The sequence below is a fragment of the Mus caroli genome, chromosome 5 (assembly GCF_900094665.2).
Source record: "Mus caroli chromosome 5, CAROLI_EIJ_v1.1, whole genome shotgun sequence".
In the NCBI taxonomy this organism is placed as follows: Eukaryota; Metazoa; Chordata; class Mammalia; order Rodentia; family Muridae; genus Mus; species Mus caroli.
The window spans coordinates 52,893,319-52,900,031 of record NC_034574.1 but is presented as its reverse complement, the minus strand read 5'-3'; positions in this window follow the sequence as shown (position 1 = coordinate 52,900,031).

Below are 6,713 nucleotides of genomic sequence, written 5' to 3'. Positions count from 1 at the left end.
GATCTGCAACCCTATAGGTGGAACAACATTATGAACTAACCAGTACCCCGGTGCTCTTGACTCTAGCTACATATGTATCAAAAGATGGCCTAGTCGGCCATCACTGGAAAGAGAGGCCCATTGGACATGCAAAATTTATATGCCCTAGTACAGGGGAACGCCATGGCCCAAAAAATGGAAATGGGTGGGTAGTGAAGTGGGGGGGAGGGTATGGGGAACTTTTGGGATAGCATTGGAAATGTAATTGAGGAAAAGATGTAATAAAAAATATATAAAAAAAATAAGAATAAGACAAGGACTCGAGAGACACTGGAACTCTGGGTCCTAAATGGGACGTCTCCATCAATTCCCTCCCACTATGGCTCAAGAAACAGTACAGAAGAGGTGGAAAAAATGTAAGAGCTGGATGGAATGAAAAAAAAAAACAAAGGCAACAAGGCCTTCTAAGCACAGCAGAACCAAGGCAAATATGAATTCTGTAAAACTGGCGATACTCACAGAGCCTACACAGGTCTCAACCTTTTATCTCATCCTTCTTCCCCCAGTTTCTATGAAGGTGCTCCCCCACCTACCCACCCACTCCCACCTCACTGCCCTAGCATTTCCCTACTCTGGGGCATTGAGCCTTTACAGGACCAAAGACCTCCCATTCCATTGCTGGCAGGGTCTCAGTGTTGAGCGTGGAAGTGGACATAAGCCCACATCCCTAAAACAGAAGATATCTTCAATTATAACTGCCCGAATATGAAAAATAATTGCTCTCTAAAGGGTTTTCCCTGGATATTCAAACCAGTCTTAATCCAGGCCACATGTCAATTTTAGAGGTTTGCTTTGGATTGGTTGAGTTGGGTTGGGTTTGTTTTGTCTAATAATGTTTTGCCTTGAGAGTTTCTTTTTTCTCTTACTCTACATGTTGTTTTGCTTATGTATTATAATTTCTGATTTTGTGTTTTTATGAGATTTCTATGATTGCTTATGAGTCTCTGAACCTATAGGTGTTTCTCATGTTTTTTCTTTGACTATTTTTCTGTTCATTTTTTTGTTCTTTTCAGATTTGTTTTTCTTTTATGTTATTTTATTATTTTTATTCTTATTTTTTAGAAGACTGTTTGTTTTCTAATAAGAGAGAACAAAATTACAGATAGATACAGGTGAATGGGGAATTGCAGAGGATTTAGGAGGAGTTTGGGATATGGGAACCATAATCAGAATACATTTTATGAAAAAATTTCTTTCACTATTTTTTAAATATGAAGACTGAAACAAATTTGATTTTGCTTCCAGGATATGTGATATTTTAACATAAAACAAGAAAAAAGTACTTTAAAAGTGAGTCTATTTCAAATTTTATGAAGAAGAGAAACTTTAGAAAGATTTATTTTTTGTTGTTTTTATTTTTTATTGGTTATTTTATTTATTTACATTTCAAATGTTTTCTCCCTTCTTTAGGTGCTTCTTGGCCATTATACATTCCTAAGTTGATCATCCTTTGTTTAGCTCTGTACCTCATTATTAAATAGGGTTATTTGGTTCTCTGGAGTCTACCTTCTTAAGTTCCTTGTATATGTTGGGTATTAGCCCTCTACTGAAAGGATAAATGGGCTGAGAAATGAATTAGGGAAATGGTGCCCTTTACAATAGTCACAAATAATACAAAACATCTTAATGTGACTGTAACCAAGCAAGTGAAAGATCTATATGACAAGAACTTCAAGACTCTAAAGAAAGAAATTGAAGAACTCAGAAAATAGAAAGATCCCCCATGCTCATGGATCGACAGGATTAATAGAGTAAAAATGGTAATCTTACCAAAAGAAATCTAAAGATTCAATGCAATCATCATTAAAATTCCAACTAAATTCTTCACAGAGCTAGAAAGAGTAATTTTCAAATTAGTTTGGAACAACAGAAGGCCAAGATAGAGAAAAAATCCTCAACAATAAAAGAACTTCTGGAGGAATCACTATCTCTGACCTCAGTCTCTACTATAGAGCAATAACAATAACTACTTGGTACTGGTACACTGACAGGCAGGTAGATCAACGGAAGAGAAATGAAGACCCAGAAATGTAGCCACACAGCTATGGTCACCTGATTTTTGATGAAGGAGCTAAAACCATCCAGTAGGGAAAAAAAAAAAACAAAAACCTGCATTTTCAACAAATGGTGCTGGATCAACTGGAGGACAGCATGTAGAAGAATGCAAATTTATTCATTCTTATCAACTTGTACAAAGCTCAAGTCCAATAACCTGTACATAAAATCATCTATTTGTGAACTGAATGAAATAGAAGAGAATGTGAGAAAGAGCCTTCAGCACATGGGCACAGGGGAAATTTTCCTGAACAAAACCAATGGCCTGGCTGTGAGATCAACAAATTGGACCTCATACAATTGAAAAGCTTCTGTAAGACAAAGTACACTATCATCAGGACAAAATTGCAGCCTACTGGTTGGGAAAAGATCTTTACCAATCCTATATCTGAAAGATTTAAATTTTGACTTTCTGTTTTGAATTCAATTTCTAGGTTGATATGAAAGTCTCATTCAGGTGATTTTAGTCTCATTGACTTTCTCTATGGACTTAAAACTCTCTGTGTAGCCCAAAATGAGCTAGAAACTGTGATCAAGTCCTCTTCCTTCACATATCTATGTATCTAGCACCAGAAACCTATACTTGGTAAAGCTATTTTTTAATAGATTTTTGTCTTTGCTTATTAATTATTGGTTTTTGATTCTTTTACTTTAGGGTCTTACTTGTTAGCCATGTAATAGTCTCAATCTGATGATATTCCCCCTGTTTCAGTTTCCAGAGTGCTGTGATTACACATTATGCCAAAACTCTGGGCATTTTTATTATTAAGTTTTTGTATTAGTCTGGGTTCTCTAGAGTAACAGAAATCATAGAATGAATCTCCTTCTTCTTCTTCTTCTTCTTCTTCTTCTTCTTCTTCTTCTTCTTCTTCTTCTTCTTCTTCTTCTTCTTCTTCTTCTTTTTCTTCTTCTTCTTCTCCTCCTCCTCCTCCTCCTTCTCCTTCTCCTCCTCCTCCTCCTCCTTCTTCTTCCTCTCTCTTTCTCTCTAATGTATGTATATATACATGCATATATACAGCGTATGTATGTATATTTCTATATCTAGAGTCTTATTCACCTACCAATGGTATGTATTAGAAACTTTACATGTGATGACTAGAAATGGATCCACCAAATTTGAATGAAGCAAAAAATATCACACAGTTGTACCCTTCATTTTTGGATTTTAATAAATTCTAGGTGTAGTCAAGTTGCCAACTAAAAATAGCCATTTTAGTTATTAAATGTTTGCATTGTTATTCGGAATTGCAGAATATCTTTAAACATTTATATGAAATATTCAGAGTAAATAACCTGAGTATTGTTAACAACTACCTCATATACCAAAGTATTCATTTTGTCTCTTTTTTATGCTCTTATTCTCAAGATGAGAATGTATCAAAACTAATTATAAACAGATACATTTCTTCCTAATTAATACAACTTTTGCATTGTCTTGTCATTCATTTAAGCAAAGTGGTTGTTTCTGACAGGCAGCACATAATGGTACCTGTCAAAGTATCTCTATCATTCCTTTTTGTTGTGTATAAGATGTCAATTACAATTATAAAAGCATAGTTTAGAAGAATGAAATAGCTTTCAGCACTGAAAATTACATTTCAAATCATCTTTGCTAAATATCAGAGGGCAAATACCTGTAGCAAAATGCTATTTGCACAACACTGACAGCAAATTATTATTTTTTAGACAGCATACTGTTTTTCTTGAATTATTTAACCCTAGCCAAGCTCTTTTTTTCTATAAATAGTGGATCTTTAGGGAAAATATATGAATAGTTAAAACTTGCATGAGCATCTGGTTGAAGACTTTCTAGAGCACTTGTGATAAGCTACAATCTTGCCAGCATTTTAGGAGGACTTTTAAATTTATATGCAGAATAAATACTTATTTGGCTAGGAAAATAGGGACTTACTCCAGTCACATAGAGAATAGAGTTCTAATAAGATAATATGGCCAGGACTTACTTGAGGAATTAGAAAGAGGGGTGAAAAGTAGGGGTCACTCTCATCTTGTGTTTTAACCATGGGCTTCATACAACTTTCCAGATACATATTTGCAGAAAAAATGTTGTCTCCTTTTCTTCCTCCTCAGACAGTATATTTAGCCACACCTCTGATCATTCCATTCTTAAGCAAGATATTTCAGAAACTTTGAGTGTACTTAAAGGTTGGAACATTTTATTCATGTAAAAGTGAACACAAAAGATTGGTACATGGTAGTTTAAAACAAAGTATATTGAAGAAAACCTTCAAGATATTTTAAAAATATACCCACTATGTAGTTAAATGAATTAAACACACGAGTCTCCTCAAACTATTGTTTCTTTATAAGAGAAATTTTAAAACATATAGCTTTTTGAAATATCCACTGTTTTATAATTCTCTACCAATTCAACATTGAATAATATTAATTTCTTACAACTGTCTAGCTAAAGCATATCGATTGTATTTTATTTCTGATAAAGTATATATAAATATATTATATATATTGTATAAGAAATATATATACATATATATGAAATTCAATATATGTATATTGAATACTTTAAAAGAAGTTCTACTCCCAGAAGTTATTTAATTATTTAAAAAGAAATAGAAATAGAATAACCTTCAAATATTTTGCTTAAGTCAATATTCATCTAATACTCAAACCAGGTGTGAACACAGGAAAACTTGAGGTCCAATTCCACAATAAATAATAATTAGAATTAAAAAAATACTTACAAACTGAATCTAGGTACATATAAAAAAGACCATCCACTATAATCATGTTTGTTTTACCTTAGAGATATAGTAACATTTCAACATAAATAAGTCAATAAATGCAATAAATGTTATAAGTGGACATAAAGACAAAAAACACTTGATTTTCCTAAAAGATGGAAAAATGACTTTGACAAAAAACAGTATGTCTTCATAATAAAAGTTATAGGGAGAATAAGACTGGAGGAAAATGCAAAATATGAGCCAATACATTTAATTAATTTGATATGAGCCAATACATTTAATTAATTTGATATTTGATAGCACAAAGAAAACAAGGTCATATGAAAACATCTTCCCCCTCCCCCTCTCCTCCTCCCCTCCCCCTCCCCCCTCTCTCTGTGTTTGCATTTCTGTGGAATGAACTTTAGGATAGCTAGGCCAGTGCTCTACCATAATAAAACACACACTGACTGGTATAATTTTAAAGAGAATGTTATAGCACCTGTCAGTGTGTTTTTATATGTAAAGATTTTTTCTAAATAAAATGAAATGTAAATATATTTATTTCTTCAAAACTATTTATCTCTAATAAATGAGGGTAGACTAACAATTAAAAAGTAGTTTTTAAAAAGAAGCATAGTTGATTTCACATGTGGTGAGCAATTTAAAATCAGAAGTGTTTGTACATAATTTTACCTGTTAGGAACTAAATGTTAGACCTAATGGCTATTTGCCTGTAGGAACCAAAGTCTTATATATTTGGAGTTAGAAGGGAAGGAGGATGATTCATGGCCCTGTCCTCCCCTTGTAAGTCAGGATGACTCAATTTTCTCTAATAGAAACTCCTGAATTTGATTTAAGGAGTCACTTGTCTTCTAGTCTGATAGGTTCTTGTAATCTATGACACAGTTACCCACTAGATATCTAATTGCCTACTAGATTAAATGAAATTAAATTGCTAATAAACATCTATCAATACTTATTTTTCCCTCACAGACATTTTGAACTTTATTGTATTTGGGAGCATAACAAGGAGACATCCAAATTACACACGTAGTCTGGACGTCTGTCTTGATCAGGCAGCAAAATCTAAGCACTGTAAGTCAAGCAAAATGCCCTCAGGTAGTTGGTATAAAAGGAAAGAAAAATGAAGGGCCAGATGAACTGAGAAGTATTCATTTATATTTTCCTGTCCTGTTTTTGTTTTTGTTTGATTGTTTCTTTGTTTTCAAGACAGGGTTTCTCTGTGTAGCCCTGGCTGCCCTTGAACTCAGAAATCCACCTGCCTCCCAAGTGTGGTGCTGCGCCACCACACCCAGCTCCTGTCTTTGTTTTTATCACAGGAAACAATGCTTTCACAACACTGACTGAAATTTGCAGCGTGGGTTTTATTATGGAACACTTTGCTGGTTAGTAAAAGCTGACATTAAAAAAGTTTTCATCTTAGTACAACTGGAGTCACTTTGGAAGAAGGAAGCTCAGTTGAATAATTGGCCTAGATTAGATTTGTCTATGGTTATACCTTCAAGACAATGTCTTGGCTAATAATTCACGTAGGACAACCCAACCCAGGGTGGGTAGAGCCATCTGAGCTCTGTATAAAACAGGTAATGAGAGTAGGAGCCAGGGAGCAAGCTAGTAAGCAACATTCCTGTTACACACTCCTTTGAGTTTGTATCTTGACTTCCCTCAGTTCTGAGCTGTTTTCTAGAATTTTAAGTTGAAAAAGATACCCTTCCTTTGTTTTGTCATGGTGCTTTATAATAACAACAGAAAAATCTAAGAAAAACCAAGAGCATGACCTATAAAGAAGTTATCCGTGATTTGAGTTTTGTTTAGGTTTTAAAAGTAGTAATATATTTTCCATAGTCATATTTGAAAACTGAGTTGTCAAAGTCATGTTATTGTTAAAAA